The 19,076-nt window shown below is 55.2% G+C and overlaps 1 protein-coding gene across 3 annotated transcripts in view; it reads right to left on the bottom strand.

The window, feature by feature from the left end:
• Positions 1-1,395, bottom strand: part of FBLN2 (fibulin 2) — a 79,934-nt gene extending 78,539 nt beyond the window's left edge. For all 3 annotated transcript variants that reach the window (XM_039254957.1, XM_039254959.1, XM_039254958.1), the window contains exon 1: positions 1,309-1,395. The gene's annotated coding sequence lies outside the window, so the exon portion shown is untranslated. The remainder of the gene's footprint in view (positions 1-1,308) is intronic.
• Positions 1,396-19,076: the final 17,681 nt, after the last annotated feature.

Genomic DNA, 19,076 nt, shown 5'->3' with positions numbered 1-19,076 from the left:
ACACATGCCGGGACCACTCATGGGGGCTTGCTCTGCGAGGGGCCTGGACCAGTCCCTATTCAAGGGGCTCTGGGTGATGACCGCCACCCAAATCTCTTTCTGTTTTGGCTTGCCTTGATGACACCTGCTGGCTCTCACCAGCTTCCGGCGGTCCAAGTGCAATCACCTTGTAACAGTAAAGAGAGAAAGGGCAACCCTGCTGGGGAGGGGAGGGTGGGAGCAGGGGAGAGAATACAGGGGTGGATAAGGAGTGGGGAGGCTGGTGGAGTCAGGTCCATCCCAGAAGCCCACCCCCCACCATGCTGCCTGTGCTCCCACAGCCTCCCAGGCCCCAGGGCAAGAGAGGCTGAGCCTGGAGACATTCCCCCCCCCCTCCCGGGGGCGCTACTCTGGCTCCCAGCAAACTCAGGCGAGCAGGGAACACAGTGCAGAACCCATTACAGTAGACCGACCCTCAGGGTGCACGGGACCCTGGAGTCGTCGGTGTCTGTGACTCGCTGTGCAAGATTCGGTGCTCGAGGGGATGTCTGTTACTCCAGCTATGCGTGAGACACGTGTGTGACACATGTGAGATAGATATGCATGTGTGACAGACACACGTGTGGCCGACATGCATGCGTGTTAGAGAGGCACACGCGTGTAACCGAGACTGCTGGAGAGGCATGCGTGTCTGGGAGGCGCCCGTGAGAGGGGCGCGTGTGTATGAGGCATGTGTGCAAAAGCGATGTGTGTGGGAGAGAAGTGTGAAAGGCCCGAGCATGTGTGCGAGAGATGGGGAGGTGGCTCTCAGCATAGGACTTTCTGCCTGGGGGAATGGGGTGACGGGATGGCGCGTGTGCCCAGGCTACTTTTGGCTACTAGTGTGGGTGGTGGGGGTGGTGCCCGACGGAGGGAGCTGAGAGGCAGGGGGAGGGGAGGAGGGGGCCTAGGGAAGGAGTGGAGCAATACCGGGGTGGGGGGGTGCGGTGACCGGCTGGATGCGGCGGAGGGAAGGGCGGCAGCACAGGGGGAAGGGGGTGGCGCGCGCGACCTGGTGGGTGGGGGGACCCTGCCCACGGACCCCGAGCGCCCCCCTCCCCGCCCCGGCGCTGGCCTCGGCGCCCGCATCTGTCCAATGGGACCGGGACAGGGAAGGCGAGCCCGCAGCGGGGCGGGGTGTGGACGCTCCCGGCTCCGGGTGCCCGTCCGCGGGGCCGCCGAACCGTCGGGGCGCCAGAGGGCCCCCGAGCCCACCGTGGCGAGCGGCGGGGGCGCGGCGCGGAGGAGAAGGTGGGGACCCCGCGCAGGAGGGGCTCGGCGGGCACTCACCGCGGGGCGCTCCGCACGTCCGGCCGCCCGTCCGTCAGTCTGCCCGGCCGTCGGCGCGTCGAGAGCCGCGAGCCCCGGCTGTGCGCGGCGCGGGGCGGGGCGGAGGGGCGGCCCGAGTCGGCCCGGGGCCCCTTCCCCTGCCTCCGCCTTCGGGGCGGGGTCTCGCCGCGGGCCGGGGAGGGGGCCGGGCCCGCGCCTAGCTCTGCAAGCAGAGCCCCAGAGACTGTCGCCTGGCGCGTCCGCTGAGGAGTCCCGGCTACCCCACCCGTCCCGCACCCGTCTTGTCCCGCCCAGTGAGTTCCTAAGCCAGCCTGGGCCTCAGTGTTCCCACCTGGAAGATGGGCTCAGCGAAGCTGGGCACTTTGGGAAGGCTGAGGGGTGTGGGCATCACACTGCGGAGGCGCGGGCGGTGTGATAGGGACAAAAGGCAGGCTTCTCCATCCCCCTGGCTGCCTGCCCTGGGAGCTCCCGCACCCTACCTGACCGGCCGGCAGCCCCACACTGCTGCTGCAGGGCCCTGGGCAGATGGCTCCCTGCCCCCTGCTTTAGGGCAATCTAGGTTTGTCCCTTTCCTGTGACCCCTGCGTGACCCCAGCCTCCTTGGCTCTTGAATGGGTTAACCCGGACCGGTGATGGGTAGCCAAGGAGAACCAGGTGTCCTACCCACAGCATAGGCCCCAACAGGTCGTAAGCACACTGCGCGAGAGGGAAACTAAAATGTCGCTTCCTGTGGCTGTCATGCCTCCAGTTGAGGCAGAGGGGGCGCATCCCAAGGTCTGAGTAAGGGCAGACAAGGAGCCTGTGACTGGTAGGAGGCCCTATGAGGAGCAGGCAGGTGGCCTGGGGCTACCTCCAGGGTCCTTCCTCCCCACCAAGGGCTCAAAACCCCACACCCAAAACACACAAGCAAAATTTGGCACTGCTTGGCCAACATTAGCACCAGAACAGCCCAGGTGGCAGGGGACTGGCCCCAAATCCTCTGGGCCCTTCAGGCCTGGACACACATCCCTTCCCACTCTCTAGGGTCCCAAAGGCCAGCTCCTAAGGGAATAGTCAGGATCCAGGAATTCCATCCTCCCATCCCCCTCTGTCCCTCTCTCTTTGCCATCTTCTGTCTCCCAATTTCTCTTTTCATTGTGGTAGAAGTCACAAAGCACAAAATTGGCCATTTGAACCATTTTAAAGTGTCCAATTCAATGGCATTCGGAACACTCACAGCTTTGCTGTCCTCTCTTGGGCATGTCACCTTTACTTGTCTGCGTCTGCATCTGTGTCTCTCTGTTGCTGTGAATCAACCTCTATCTGCATTTCTTGGTGTCTTATTCACATGGTCAGGCCTCCCTCTCTCTCAGGTCTCTCACTCTTCCCCCACTTAGTCTCTCCTTTCTGTGTCTCTGCCTATGTCTCTATCTCTGTCTTACTCTACCTTTCTTGGTCTCTGCATTTCCCTATGACTCTACCTCTTGGTCTCCTTGTGCTTCTCAGTCCCGGGGCCACATCTCTGGGACCCGAAGCCCAGACCAGGACCTCTAGGACCATCTTCCACCTGCCCGACAGTTGCCACCTCACATGTGGGTAGCAGCCACGGCCCCCCCCCACCCCCAGAGGCCTCACTATAGCCCAGGACGAGCAAAGGCAGAGAGAAGGGAAGCCACTTCTTCAAGGTCACAGCCGGGAGGAGAGGAAGCCAGGAAGCATGGAACCGTCTGGGGGCTAGGACAGGGCTGACCACAAAAGAGCCAGAAGGGGACGGACACCCAAAGCCTGAACAGAGACCGTAGGCCCAGCCTGCTGAGCGTCCCGTCTAACCCTGGGCTCTCTGAGCCCTTTTACCCACTGGAGCTTCTTTTCCTCAAGGGCCTTTGCACAAACCTGCATCCTCATGACTGGCTGATCCACATCACCGACCTAAGATCCGGGCCGAGGTAGAAACTGCCCCTCTCTCACTGCCTACCCTCTCTACTCTCCCGAGTACATTTAAAAATGATTGTAGGCAGTGTGACCTGTGGTTGAGAACTCCACGGCTCACCAGCTGTGTGACTTTGAGCAAGTTACTGCACCTCTCTGGGCCTTGAATTCCTCAACTGTAAAATGAGCACAAAGATGACAGGGCCTATCTCAAGGGGCTATTGGGAGGATTAAGCAAATCAAAATACAAAAGTACTTTGAAGAGGGCTTAGCCCCAGGGGAGTGTTTAGAAAATAGCTAATGAGTGAGTGATAGATTGAATCCTTCCTTCTGTCAGCAGGGGAGGAGTCCTGGGGCATAGAAGCCACTGGGCTTTGCCCCCCTTGCACCAAGATAACTCACTGCCCCCTAGTGAGGCTCCCTTCTCCCCCCCCCCAACCCCCTCCCTCCCGCAGGTCCCAGGAGGAGAGGCAGTGAGCCAAGATTTGGCCTTACCTTGCCGCGGAGGGGGAACCCAGGGCCTGGCCAGCTTTCATGAGATAAAGTGGAGACACTTTGCCCATAGTCTGTTATCTGAGCTGCAGATGTGGCCAAGGCAGCTGACTCCTCGGAGTCCTGCCAGGGCTGTTATCACAGACAGAGCGCGCATCACCCCCAAGGAATTTGGGGCCCGAGGCCCGGTCAAGACACGACTGGAGGAAGTTCCAGGCGATAAGGCACAGATAGTGCTCAGAGTGGGCAGCAGAGTTCTTCACATCAGAGACAATCTCACCAGCCCCCCCGGGCACTGAGGCGCCGGCGGCGCCGGGCCAGGACACACCTGCACCACCCGGCCAGCTGGGCTGCGGAGAAGTATCAGCCTCACTGGGCTCCTGAAACCGCATCCTGGCTTGGGTGGCCTCCAGTAGGTCACAGCACCTCTCCCAGCATCTGAGAAATGGGAACAACACCCTCTACAACAATAGCAGAGGGTCTAGGAGCAGTGAATCTGCAGCCAAATGGCCTTGATTTAAAGCCACATCCCCCTGTGTGACATTCAGCAAGTGGCTTCAACCCTCTGGCCTCAGCGCTCTGATCTATAAAACAATTCCTGCCTCATAGGATCGCTTTGAAGTCAAGATGCATAGAGCAGACTTGAACATGTGATAAGCCCTCAATTAAATGGTGGTTGTTGCTGGAGCAGCTGGTGGCTCAGTCGGTTAAGGTCAGACTTCGGCTCAGGTCACAATATCACCACTCATGGGTTTGAGCCCAACATCGGACTCTCTGCTGTCAGCGCTAGGCCCACTTTGGATCCTCTGTTCCCCCACGCCCCGCCTCCCCCGCCATTGCACACAGCCTAAACCAACATGAGCCAGTAACAGTGCCCCAAACCTTCCCATGCACCTGCGTGCAGACAGCATGGGGCTGCCCACTCCTTGAATGATGGGCCTGGGACCCCCCACCAGAGCTTCTCCACTTCTAAGAGCTGATGTGACAGCCCTTCCTCTGTGCTGGGCTCACGTAGTCATAGCTCCTGCCTTCCCTCTAGCACCTGTTGCAGCCGCAATGACACACTGGACAGTGCAAGGCATCTGTCTACCCCTGGCCACAAAGAAAGCTAGGAAAGTGGGTATCTGGGCCCAGCCAGACCGTCAAAAGGGAGAATCCCACAAGTACGGGAAAGGGAAAGATATTCAAGGATGACAGGCAGTGATTTGCAGACAAAGGCTCTCCCCACCACACCCCCTGCTATCTCGGTGTCCAACTGAGACCCAGGGCGGCATCCAGACCCAAGTTCTAGAACAAGGCAGTCCTAGAGAATCACCCAGGAACTTTTTTTCAACTACCAATGTCTACGTTCTACTCCAGAACTATTAAATCTATGTCTCCAGAGGGTGCAGCGAGGTATCAGTATTTTTCTCATCCCCAGTCCATAGTAAGGTACAGCTAAGTTTGGAAAAGGCTGCTTCAAGGACTTCCCTCTTGCTTTCTTCTTCCAGCTGCACCCCTCCCCAAGGAGAGACCAAGGGACTGCGCTCATGTGGCACATGACATCTCACACCAGTCCTTGGAATTCCCTCCTCAAGGGGCCCTGAGCCCCAGGGTTTGTGCTGGATTCTTCTCCCATCCCTCCTCACATCCTGGAGTGGCCGTATCACCGGCAGACAATCCCAGGCCCAACGGGTGGCCAACGGCAGCTGCTGGCAGGTGTCATGACTGAAGTTCACCATCAGTGGGCACACCGTCAGTCCTGAGAACCCAGGTGCGGACCCCACCTGGTCCTCCAGCTTCTGTACTCACGCACACCCCTGTCTTTAGCCAACAAAAGGCTGGTTATACACCGGAACTTCCTTCACTTCCCTGTCTTTCTATCCGCCCTGAAAGCTGTTCCATCTAGGGCTTTCTATGTTAGAAACTTAACTGTAGACATTTTGCACAGACCCATGGCTGCCTGGCAAAAGACACATCCCCAGCCCCTTCCTGGCAGCCAGGTAGGAGGTGAGGCCACTGAATGGGAGCAGAAGTGATGTGGCCTTTCCCCTTCCTGCTGGCTGAATGAGGACCTGCTGGTGGATACAGAGCAAGAGCAGCCACCTAGTAGAATAGGCAGAAGTCGTGCTTGAGTGAAAGGAACCCCTGAGCATCATGGAGCCACCATACCTGGGATCATCCCATGAATGAGAAATAAGCTTTCAAATGCATAAGCCATAGTCTTTTAGGATCCCTTGGCTATAGCAGCCTAACATGTACCCAACCCCCACCCCGCTCCAACAGCTGGCTCCAGCTGTCCATGAACAAGTCATAGACACAGCGTGCGCACCATTCTTCTGCAGGTGCTCACGATTCCGAGCCCTCCATGAACACCTGTGCAGTCGACCTGTGCCACAGCGACCAGCCTCCTGAGTCCCCTGCCCAGAACCCCCTTCTCTCCATTCTGAGTCCATGTGTTTTGTTCAGATGGAGCCAATCCTCCCTTCCGGGGAGGAAGGAGGAGTACCTGGCCCAGGTGTGCCCTGCTAAAGTAATCCATCCAGACAAAAGGAGGAGCCTCCTCATTTAAGGCCGACTTCCTGCATCAGAGCCCCGACAGAGGGGCTCTTCCTGGCGCATTGTGCATGTGATGGGTATGAGCCTGTGGTCTCTGCATACGGAAACCCGCTGAGAAAGAAACACCAACTCAGAGGAAAGCTCGGCCGAGAGGAGAGAGACCACTTTCGGACGACATAACATTCAAGCACCTGATTATAGCTTGGCCTGGCCAACCCACCTGTGGGTTTTTTGGTTACAAAGCTCAATACCTTCATTCCCTTTGGGGCTTCAGCCAATTTCACTTGGGGTTCTATTACTTGCACCCAAGAGTCTTGCCCAACAGAGTTTGTCTCACTGAGGCAACGTTACCCACCACGTCTGGCGTCTGCACTTCCCAGCCTTGCTTCCAATACTGGGGTTAGTTAGCAGTTAGGGATCAGATTTTATGATGGCCAGACTCTCGCCAAAGGTGCTTTGTCCTAAATAAAGAGGACGATGATTGGAATGAAAAATAAACTCATATCTGTTAACCATACGCTGTGTGCCAAGCATTTATTTGAATGGGCACCTTATATTGATTCATTCATTTAATCCTAGAGACAATCTGGAGATGGTGGATATTATTACGCCCATTTTACAAAGAATCGGGCTCAGTGGCATAGCCAGGGCCCCTGCCTGGAGCTGTCTGACTCCAGAGTGGCCCTGCCCTTGCAGAGGAAGGAGTGGAGCATGTTGCAGTGAGGCCATGGGTGCCCCTTCCTCCCTATGCGAGCAGGGCCTGGGTCACCCCTTGGCATAGTGGTCAGAGGGGCTGAAGCGCACGGAACAGGGTGTGTGGGGAGAAGAGGTGGGAAAAACATTACCATTTTCCTTCCACTCCTGGGGCTTCTCCACACTTTCCCAAGCTGTCTGCTTATTACAGGAAAGCTGCCCAGCCTGACGCCTCCCATCTGGGAACAGTCAGCCCCGACCTCCCCTCGAGGCCCGGCTCAGTCGGCTCATTCGTGACTCACTCCCGCCCATCTCTCTGCCTGGTGTGTGATGAAACTTCTGGCACTTCTGAAAAGTTCTGGTCACCCCAGACAAGACTTGGCTCAGTCTTGCTGTTTAAGCCAGCTCTTCTGGCAGGGGGCAAGGGCGAGGGGGCCAGGGGCACTGAACTCAGAGACTGGGATCTACCCAGAGGGCTGGGAAACGAGGCAGCAGGGTCTCAGAGCCCCTTCCCTGACTGGAGCAGCCCAGAGAGGGAAGGAATTTGCTTAAGGCCACACAGTGAAGCCCGAAGACAAAAGCAGCCCCGAGACAGGAGGCCTGGTCCCAGCAAGCGTCTTGCCCACTCTGAGCCTCAGTTTTTCCATTTGTGAAATGGGAGAAGCTGACTCTGATTTTAATAAATAAGTTGGGGGAAACATAATAGAACAGTTAACTCTAGGGGCGCCTGGGTGGCTTAGTCAGTTAAGCGTCCGACTTCAGCTCATGTCATGATCTCCCAGTTCGTGGGTTCGAGCCCCGCATCGGGCTCTGTGCTGACAGCCTGGAACTCGGAGCCTGGAGCCTGCTTCAGATTCTGTGTCTCCATCTCTCTCTCTGCCCCTCCCCCACTCACAGTCTCTCTGTCTCTCAAAAAGAATGAATAAAAATGTTTTAAAAATTAAAAAGAGAACATTTAACTCTAGCAGATCTACTTTCACGAGAGAATGACTTCCAACCACTTTTGTTCTATATGTATGTATGCATATATAGGTAAATGGATGTATGTATGCATATATAGGTAAATGGATGTATGTATACACAAATGCGCACAAATTCTAACGAACATTTTTTTCTGCTCCATTTTAATGTCAATATACTGTAGCCATTTTTCTACATCAATAACATATCTAGACAGTCACTTCAACAACTGCAGGGTATTCCTCTGTCTCCTACCACCACAATTTATTTACCTGACCCTCCCTTGAGCACTCCTAATTTTCTTTATTATAAAAACTGATTTAGGGGCACCTGGGTAGCTCAGTGGGTTAAGCGTCAGACTTCAGCTCAAGTCAAGATCTCAAGGTTCGTAGTTCCAGCCCCATGTCAGGCTCTGCACTGGCAGTGTGGAGGCTGCTTGGGATTCTCTCTCTCTTCCTCTCCCTCTCTGCCCCTCTCCCGCTCGCACTGTCTCTGTCTGTCTCAAAATAAACAAATAAACTTTAAAAAAAAGTAGGGTGGCTCAGTCGGTTAAGCGTCCGACTTCGGCTCAGGTCATGATCTCACAGTTCATGGGTTTGAGCCCCGCATTGGGCTCTGTGCTGACAGCCAGCTCAGAGCCTGGAGCCTGTTTCTGATTCTGTATCTCCCTCTCTTTCTGACCCTCCCCTGTTCATGCTCTCTCTCTCTCTCTCTCTCTCAGAAATAAATAAAACATTTAAAAAAAATTTTAAACACTTTAAAAAAAGTAAGTAAATACTGATTGGAAAACATCCTCCAATCTGTATATTTGGACACTTGTCCACCTCCAAGAAGTTCAAAGTCCAGGTACATTTTTTAAATGCTTTTGATATAGACTGCCAAGGACCCTCCCCCAGGAAGTTGTACAAATTTCCTCCCACCAATAATGGTGAGAATACCACCCCTGGATATTCTAAGTCTTGTCGATGGTTAGTCGATCTCTTAGGTGCAGATGGTATTCTGTTATTTGAAGTTGACCATCTTTTTAAACCATTCCTAGCCACTTGTGTTTCTTCTGGAACTCCTGTGTATATTCTTCATTCCCTTTCACTACTGCAAGTGTTCAACTTTAGCTCGACCATTTTTAACAATCCTTTATATAGTAGAAGTGCTGGCCCTTTGTCTCCCACGTACACGCAGCAAACACCTGTTTTAACTTTGGTGATGTACTTTTTTTAATATATAGAACTTGCAAAATGTGCTGTAGAAAAAGCTACACTATTTTCTTTGTGCCTGGAAAGGCTTTCCCCATTCTAAGGCAGACATACTAAACTACCTATATTCTCTTAGGGTGCCCTTTTCATCCATCCATCCATGCATCTACCTTTCATTCATTGTTGCCCTTGCATCTAACCCCATGGCCCCTGGCCACCCCATCCCACACTGCTGGTGGCTAGGTCCTCCAACACACTGCCTTGTTGTGGGGCAGAAATTTCCAGTAATTCCTGGAAGCCTCCCCTTCCAGGAATGCACGGAGGGAAAGCATCCCTGCTTAAATAACAAATCTTGGCCTTTGAGACTCAAAATAATCTCTGGTTACCTGACAGGGCTTGCCCAACCAGTCCTCGGATGTGGGAAAGTTTAGAATGGCAATAATTATGGCTACCGTGAAAGCACATCACTCATATCTCCTGCTTCAGGCAGCACAGGTGGCTGGCCATCCCTGTCAAGCCATCATTGCATTTCTGCCGAGGCCACGATGAGCTGCTCCACACCGCCACCCTTCCGTGTGACTACTAATGCAGGATCATTCCAGCAAGACCCTGGGCTTCCCCCAGCAGGAAGCTGGCTCAGGGCTCCCCCTCATCCTGCCTGAGGCTTTCAGGAATTGCCCCACATTCGGCCACATTCTGAGATGCTTCCTTCCCAGCCTTCTCCCTTCCCCATCTCTTATAGCAAGTGTCTGAGCTGCCCTGGTCAGCGCCTCTCCTGCCTTCTCCTGCTCCGTCCCCCAGTAATGTCCTCCTATACCTATCCTGTCTTGGCAAAATTAGTTTAGGCTCCTTGGCCTAGGCTAATGAGACGATAAGGATAGTAACTAACATTGTCACTGTGTTACATGCTTATGAAGCTCGGCAACAATCATCTCTCTTGTGTCCGTCTCCCTCACACTGGAGGTTAAACACTGTTCCCACTTTACAGATGAGAAAACCGAGACTCAGAGACAGCTGCTGAGATTTGGTCAAAATTCAGGCTCTCTTCTTCCCACCAGGAATCTGGGGAGAGCCCCATGGCCCCCAGGAGTACCAAGGTCTTTAGTCTGGGCAACTAGGTCCATAGCATTCCCCCTGGGGCCACAGGCTAGCAGGCTCTGTGTTTCCTCCTCCAACTCTGAGACCCTTGGGCCTCTCTAAGCCATAGGAATGTCAGGCAGACAGTGCCCAGTACCCTCTTCCCCGGGTGGAAGGAGCCCAGGACACCTTCCCCAGCTGAACCCAGAGGAAGGAGCTAGAAACTCAGCTAGGGAAGGCAGCGTGTCCGTCCTTAGGCAACTTTAGGTATTGAGAGAAAAGTCTTCCATACACAGAGAGGTGATTCCCTTCTTCGATTCCAGTTGTGCCCTCCGTTGCTCCAGACTTTCCTGTTCTTCAGTCAGAGACCCAAGGCTGCTATTTTCCATGCCGAGTCACCCCAGCCCCTCTGGTACCCTGCGGCCAACTCAGCCTGTCCCTCTCTGAGGGCTGGGCTAAGGGCTGAGCACAGGACTTGGGGGAGTGAGGTCTCTACAGCATAGAGAGATGATTCACCTTCCACATTCCAACCTTTAAACTTCAGGTAATGTGATCCAAGGTAGAGGCATTTATTCAGTGCCAGCACACACAAACCCCAGGGGCTCTCAGCTTCTCAGCTGAACGTGCAAAGCTCCTTGGCTCTGTGCTAACCCAGCTAGGCTTGGGGACCTGCGAGCAGACCAGGCCATCTGTCCTGGGCATCCGCACTGAGTTGCCCTCTGGTCTCTTTCCGCCCCACGCAGCTCTCTTTGGTGCCTGCCAGGCCTTTCCTTCCATCCACCCTCCTCACTGAGGCCCTGATAAGGCAGCCGGCAGGGGATGCACACCCTCTGCAGCATACCAGCCAGCTGGCTCCAACCCCAGGAAGCAAAGGAGGCCCCTGGTGAGGTATATCTTAATCCTGCATCTCCATCTGTCCAGCCCTGGCCTCCTGACATGCTCGGGACATGGGCCCAGTCTTGGCTTCACACCCCTGATCTCCATGCACCCTGACTCCCCCTCTCCCCCCACCCCAGAATGCTTCCTCGGTGTCCGTCTATCCACTTACCCACCATGCAAGGACGGTGCAGTAACCACCACAGATCCTGGAGCCATGAGGCTTGGGTTTGAACCCACGCTCTGCCACTTACTAGCTGTGTGACCTGGGAAAGTTCCCTGTCCATGTCACAGGGTTCGTAGCTGTAAAGTAACCTCCAACAACAGCAGGCTATTGTGAGGACTAAGTGAGCTGATACAGGGGAACTGTTTAGGAGGGGGCTTCCACACAGCAAGTGTTCACTGAGTCCTGGCTGTTTACTCAACAGATCTTTCCCGAGCACCCGCTCTATGCCAGGCATAGGGTCTGGCAGGGGGGCAGGCTCCCCCTTGCTGTCACGGAGCCTGCACTCTTGCAGGAGACAGATATGAATTCAGCAGCTTCGCCAGCAAACAGGAAGATGCGCCCTGAAGAGGCTGTGCGGGGGGAGGCGGTGTGGGGCAGCCTCAGCCCACACACGCTGGGGCCCCAATGTCTGGTCCTAGCTGCGTGATGACCAGAGGAGGCTTCTAACCTCCCTGGACCTTATTTCCTCCTCTAAACATGGGGACAATGGTGCCTAACTCATCAGGTGTCATGAGGGTTACCTGAGTTCATAGGTGGGCAGGACCTTTGCACGGCCAGGCATGGTGCTCAAGGAAAGTGCTCCCTGGGAGGAAGGTGGGGTGCTGTGGAAGGTGAGAAGCCCTTTGAAGGAAGGGCTGTGGGAGAGAGGATGTGGCAGGCAAGGGGCCACAGGGAGGATTCGGTGCTGATTCTCAGAGCTAGGGGAACCACTGGGGGATTTCAGTGGAGGTAGGCGGTAGAGTCCAGGTGGGAGATGATAGTGTTCAAAAGGGGGTGGTGGCGCGGGGAGGTAGTAGGATTGGAGAGATACTGAGAAGAGAGACTACACACTTACATGGGTGTCTCGCCAGTGCAAATAGGAATATTTTTACAGTTTGTCTGCTTACATCGGGCTCAAAAACAGCCCAAACTAAACAACAATCTGAGGGTGTATTCACTTGGTGAGGCCTTGTAGCTGGGGAGGGGCTCAGGAGAGGATATGATGTTGGGAGCCAGGAAAGGAAGGGGCAGGGATGACACCCCCCCCCAGTTCCTGGTTCAGGAGGTGCCGCTGATTAGCTGGAGAGGGGTGCCAGTCTGCAAATCACAGTACACTTGATTCGAGCAGGCTTAAGCACCAAAAAGGGAGATCGTGAATTCCATAAGAGTAGAGGGATGGACTTCCAGTATAGCTGGATTCAGGTCTGCAAATGTCTCCAGGAACAAGTTTCTCTCCCCTTGTCCCTCAGCTCTCCTCCCCTCACCTCCATTTACCACCAGAAAGCACCTCTCCTGGTGACCAAACTTCCCAGCAGCTTCGGCCTACAGCCGATTACACCCAGACAAAATGAAACATAGTCCGCTCATCCTCAAGTTCTCTCTGACTGGAGGGGCTTAAGTCAGGTGCCCAGGCCTAAACCAATCACCGCAGCCAGAAGAATGGGCTGTGCTGATTGGCTCAGCCCAGGGCCTATACTCTCCCCTAAAAGCCTGAAGCAGGGCTAAGATGAACTTCTAAATGGAAACTAGGGGGTGGTTGCCAGATGCTGGAGGGGAATCCATGAATGGCCCTGGCAGGGTGGGTGCATTTGCAGCCTGGGGCTTGACGCTGATTTTGTCTACATTAGAATCAGACACTGTCAGATAATAGCACATATTTTTTAAACATGTTCTCTGTAAAATCCCCAACAGTCACAAGGGGACTTCATCAAGTCTGTCAGTGGCTGGCGGTCAGCCAAGGGAGCCCCTGGCCAGTCCAACCAATGAGAGCCTAGAGATTCCTGGATCTCACACGTCATTGACTCACACTAGGCTGGGTACCAGGGGCCAGGCATAGAGCAAAGTGGGTCTGATAGGAAAGTCCTCGCCTGTGGCTGCTGACTAATAATAAAACAAGCAGGTTACGCCCATTGCAAAAATGTTAAGCCAGCAGGAGGGAATGTGATACGAGCCCAGTGTCTGATTCCAGTTATGTGAAAATACCAGAATGGGAGACTCTCCGAGATGGAGACTACCAGACCTAGAAATCGTCTCCGGCGCTCCTTCTTGGCCGCAAGGCCTCTCTAATGGATGCATCCCCAAACTGTTATTTAGTTTGGGCAGGTCGTGAACTTGATGTAAGCAGACACACTGTAAACGTTCCTATTTGCAGCGACAAGAGCACCTTATCAATACCTGTGGCCGTCCTTCATTTCTTTTCAGTGCTGTATAGTATTCTGCCGACTGGCCAACACTGAGCGATCCTCTCGTCTGTGGCTATTCAGGTTGTTTTCTGGGTTTTCTTTCCTTTTACAAATAGTGCTGCCGTAACTATCCTTGTCCATTCTTCCTGTGACATTTGTTTTAGTGCTCTAGGGCCAGTGGCCAGGAGAGGGAGCGCTGAGTCATGGGGTGTGCACATGTTCAAGTTCGTCAGCTCATGCCAAACTGTTGTTTCGGAGTGTTTGTGACAATCCTGCCAGGGGCTGCTAAGGACTGCACCTCCCCGAATACCCTTGCAACGTTTGCCCATGCAGTAGGTGTGAAATGGCACCGCGGTGAGGTTTCCGTTGCCGTGTCCCTTGTCACTAATAAGGATGAGCATCCTGACACGTGTTTGTTGGTCATCTGCACTTCCTCCTTTATGAAATTTCTGCGTATGTCTTTTGCCCCTGAAAAGATTGTAGTCTTCTTGGAAATTGCTGATTTCTAAAGCATAGTCTGGCCACATGACTCCCCGCCTTTAAGCCCTTCTGTGACTCCTATGGGGCCTCAGAGTAAAGCTCACGCCCAGTGGCCTGGCCAGCAAGGCCCTACAGTGGTCTGGCTCCCATCTGCATCTCCATTCTTGATAGGAGCTGTTTCCTGACACGCTCTTCTCACATTCTCCCCTCCCCTCTTCCACTTGCTTGCCTACACCCTACTTCTACAACCTTCCAGCTCCTGCTTGCGCTGGGTGATGGCCAGAAAACGCCTCCTTCTCCCCACAGATCCCACATCCTTGCCTGGCTGCTTCGTTCTCAGCCTTCAAGTCTCAGCTAAAACATCACCTCCTCCAAGGAACCCTCCTGGCTTCTACTCACCCCCACCCAGAGTGTAGGGCCACAGTGCCTGCTCATTCTGTCTCAGGGCCACCACTCCTGTGCTGGAAACTGGATGGCAAACTCCCTGAGGGCCAAGACAGTGACTGCTTTGCAGGCTTACATTCCTGGTAACCGGAAATGTGGCTGTAGTCAGCCAGCTAGGACTCTGTGGAAGAGGAAGGAGGAGGGAAGAATAGCAGGGGCAGCATGGGACTGTTAAAGAGAAGCAGCTGCCTCAACGCAGACCCTGGGAGGGACCCAGGGGCCATGAGGACCCAACGCTAAGGTGGAGGAGGGGAGCTGGGTCCTGACAGTTGGAGTTTTCTAGGCAAGTCTGATATCTTCTCTGCCTCAGTTTCCCCATCTAAAAGAAGGGATCCCTGGCTTTCTTCCCATCAGAGATGTGCTCCTGGATGGCTGGCCTGAGGTCTGACCTATAATTTCAGGCCCAGGGAGCTGGCAGACCCCGGGCCAGACAAAGGGGCCTTGTTCCCGGCCTCTTTCACGGAAACTCCCCCCCAACAGCTTGGCTTCAGCTGAACGAAACCACATGCCAGCATGCGGGAGGAGGGGCAGGCGCGCAGGCAGCATCCCAGCGCCCCTCTCAACTCCACGCCCTGCCCAGACTGCCAGATGCCACCGACTCTGAGGAGAGCCCCACTTCTCCTGCCCCCCATACCCCTGGCCACCCTTGTCTGAGCCTCCTGTAGGGTGGAGGGAGCCCATCAAAGTGGGTGCCCTCTTTGCATCTCAAGCAAGGCTTACACCAACCCTCCAGGCGGGCATTGCCACCAGGCTCGCTTAGCTGATGAGAAATTTAGGAGGCTTGAAGGTCACAATCACGAGCCCTTGGCTCCGTCAGGAGGGCCAGCGGCTGGACCACATGTGGGCAGCCTGACTCGGCTGCTCCACTGCCCTGAGGGGTCCTGCCCCCGACGCCCCCCAGCACAACTCTCTGCAGTCAAGGTGGGCTGCAGGGGGCATCCTCTTCCAGCAGACCTCATCACTCTGCTCTCCCTGCAAGAACACGGGGGGCTGTGTGGCTTCCCCTCAGGGAGTCAGAGAGTGGACAGGGACAGGATGTCATCGCTGGCGTGCTGGACAGCCTCAAGGCGGGAGGAGGTGGCTCCAACCCCACCCGCCACTTCACATCTGGAAATCTGAGTATCCACCTCCCCACCCTGTCTCCCGGCTGCCTCCACCCTGCATGCTTGCCAGCCCTCAGAAGTTCCCCTGCAAAGAACTCGAGTTCCCAGCCTGCCACCCACAAGCTGTGTGATGCAGGGCAAGGGACTCCCTTCTCTGAGCCTCTGCTTTCTCAGCCGAATGAGGGCTGGGGGAGGGGGGTGGCACAATGTGGAGAGTGTGCCAACCCCAGGGCTGCTTGGCCCCCCGGAAGGAGCTGCAGAAAGAAACAAATGGAAGGACCAAGTGTGGGCAAGGACATGAAGCAACGAGCATTCTTGGTGGGAGTTTCACATGGTACAATCATTTTAGGAAACTATTTGCTGGGACTGACTAAAGCTGAGGACATGCACATCCTATGACCCAGAAATTCCACTCTTGAGTTCCGACTCCAGAGGTGAGGACAAGGTCTGGGTCCCTGGCAGCTCTGTCCATAATTCCCCAGACTGAACACCTACTCAAATGTCCAACAGCAGCGGGATGGATAAGCAGGTCACAGCACACTCGCCCCGCTGAGCACCGCAGCTCTGAGAAAGCAAACAGTTCACGGCCACACACACCCTCTCGGCGGTAGCTCGCTAAGACTGCTCTGAGCTCAAGTTGGGTGCAGCAGATCACACACGTGTGAGTTCGTTGTTGACCAAGTTCAACAACAGGCAAGACGAATCCCTTGCTGTTAGGAGTTGGGAGCAGGTATCCTGTGCGTGGTGGGCACCGGGAGGGGACACAGGGGCGATTTTCAGGGGGCTGGCTGTGTTCTGCTGTTTGATCTGAGTGCCACTTTCATGACTGTGTTTGGTTTGTGAAAATCCGGCATGCACACACTTAGGATGGGGAACTAAGGAGCTAATAAAAGACAGGTATGTGGGATAAGCCACAACGTCCCCTCTGGTCAGCTTCTGCTTTTATGAAGACTGCAGGGATCACTAGAGAGTGGCCTGGTGGCAGACAAATCCATCCCTGCCCATCACTTGTCAGCCTGTGAGGTCACTGCAGCCTCCATGGTCCCCGCTGCACACACAGATGGCTTCTGTTGATAAGAGAGCAGCTGGCCTGCAGGGCGGCCCCAAGTGCCATGCAGTTCATGAGTCTAGGAGCAACCTCAACCAGTAAGGGGCAGGACTGGTGGGCTAATATCCGGCTTCCTCAGCCCATGCCAGGGAATTCAGAGGTGTGCCCTGCACAGCCCCCTCAGGGTCCCCTACTGGCTAGAGCCCCAATTGCCTCTGATGGTGACTCTTTTGTGAACACACCTTTGGTTGGCTTTCTTCCTTCCCCTGCCTCACAGGGTCACTGTGCTATGATTCTGGAATCATATCCCAAATATACTACCTGCACTCAAATCCTGGCCCCAAGTCATTTTTTCTAATCTTAAATGTCAGGACGAGAGAGAATGATAGAGGGATTGCCCCTGCCTGGGGAGGGAAGCCAGTTCCAGATCCCATGTGGCCATGGGCACATCACCTGCTTATCTGAGCCTGTCAGGAGCACAGGGGGCTGAGATTCTCCCTTTAGCAGGGACTCATGGTCAGGACGCAGAGCTGAGGACAAAGAAGTTCCTGAAGCCCACATTTTAAAGAAAGCCAGAAGCCAATGGGGGATGGATGCAGCCCACAGCTCCAGCTGTCACCTCTGGACATCTGCCCCACCCCATCAGTCTGCATGTATAGACCACAGGGAGGGTGTTAAACTGTTGTTTATGGGGCAGAAGCCAAGCTTCCTCACCCCCCCCCCCACGAAAAGTAAAGCCCCTCTCAAAAGCCAGATCACCAAAGGATTAGGTAGATCTGCAAGGAGGGGATGTGGGCACCTCACTCTCAGTTTGGGTGTCATCTCTTGGAATGGACCAGGAGCCCTAGGTCCTGGACCTGTGTGCCCAGGGAAGAAGACAGTGGGAAAGACGGGTCAGGGCGGCAGAAGCCACAGGGACGCCACAATAGGGAGCCAGGTGTGGACTGCCTCGCAGGCTCCTTGCTCTCTAGCGATGCTCAGAGAGAAAGGAGGTGGCTCAGCGGCACAGCCCACCTCCATCCCACTTAGCTCTTGGGTCCCCCCTGCGCTGTGTCCCACCCCGCAATAGTCCTTCGCCAGCAGGACAAGTGTGGCCCTTTTGACCGTCTCCCCCTTCTCCTGCTCTGCCCCCTCCCCCCTGGTTCACGCGGACCCCCATGCCCACCCTCACTTTGTCCTGCCGCTGCCTGGCTCCCCTCTGATCTGCCCGGAAACCGGCCACAAGAAGGCTCTTCTGGAAACATGCCCCACCCACACAACTCTTCTCCTTAGAAACCTGCCTCAGTGCCAGTGCCTTGAGGATGGAGTCTGACTGCATCACCCTGGCCTTCAAGGCCCATGGGAGCTGGCTCAGCCCTCCCCTACATCCTGTCCCGTGTCCCACACACCTGCTCCTCTAGCTAGCCTGTACAGATGGGGCACGCCGCACCATTCACACCCCTGTTGCTTTGCAGATGCTATCTCCTCTGCTTTGATGCTCTTCCTGCACCTTTTTCCCTGGTGAACTCCTACTCACCCTCCAGAACCCAGCTCAGGCATTGGTCCCCAACCCCTGTGTGTCCTCCCTTACGGCTCTGATCACCCTCTCTCTGTAGATGACACCTGAGTCATGCCTCAGCCCCCATGGCCAGCCTAAGGCCTGGCACCAAATGGGGCAAAATGGATAAATAAGTGGATAGAGGGATGGAGGGAGGGAAAGAGGCGAACAGGAGGAAAGGTAGAGGGATGGACAAAAGCTGGATGGAGGGAGGAAAAGACACGGGAAGGGGGGTGGAGCGAGGGAGAGGTGAACGGAGGGACAGACGGAGGGAGGGAAGGGATAAGATGGCTCTCCTTCCTCGCGGCTAGTGAGACCCTCGGGAAGGGGGTGGCATCTTTATTTGCCCTGTGGATCTTCCACAGGGCCCGACACAGGGGTGAGTGTGCAGCGGGAACTCAGTCAACTGACAATGAGCCCAGGAGGAATGTGCAGGAAGTGGTGTTCAGGGTAACACATGGGGACCCATGGGCAGAGTGGATGGGGCAGTTAAGAGGCTGGGGGCTGGTGAGGTGACACTGAACAGCTATGACAGAGGCAGAACCAGCTGGGCTTGGTGACTGGGGCCATCAAGGAGGAGAAGAGGGGGACACGGGGTGTGGGGCCACCTCGGGGAGCAGCGGAGAACCCAGGGTGGAAGTCCTGAGTATGTCTGTCCATCGGGGCTCAGCCCAGAAGTGGGATTGGAATTCAGGAGAGTGTTCTGAATTGTGCACTGAATTGGGGTTTCTGATTGAGAGAGGGCAAAGGAACATGTGGGATGGAGAGAAATTTCCAGAAGGTCTGGGTGAGAAAAACCAGGGAATGGAGGCAGAGCCTTGGGGATAGGAGGCTGAAGCCAATCAGGAAGAAACCAGAGAGAAAGGGCTGGAGAGGAGCGGGGTGGGAAGCCCCGGGAGGAACCCAGTCCACAGAGGGCAGCAGAGAGGGTGCATGGGTGGGGGCATTCAGTCCAGGGATGCTCCCTGCCCTGAGGACCCCTCTTCCAAGCTGTCCCGCCCTTGGTGTCAGACAAATAAGTGCAGAGAAAG

Source organism: Hyaena hyaena, unplaced genomic scaffold (genome assembly GCF_003009895.1).
Source record: "Hyaena hyaena isolate Hyena2069 unplaced genomic scaffold, ASM300989v1 scaffold_501, whole genome shotgun sequence".
Taxonomy (NCBI): domain Eukaryota; kingdom Metazoa; phylum Chordata; class Mammalia; order Carnivora; family Hyaenidae; genus Hyaena; species Hyaena hyaena.
Note: the sequence above shows the minus strand (reverse complement) of the source record. Positions and strands in the feature narration are given on the sequence as shown.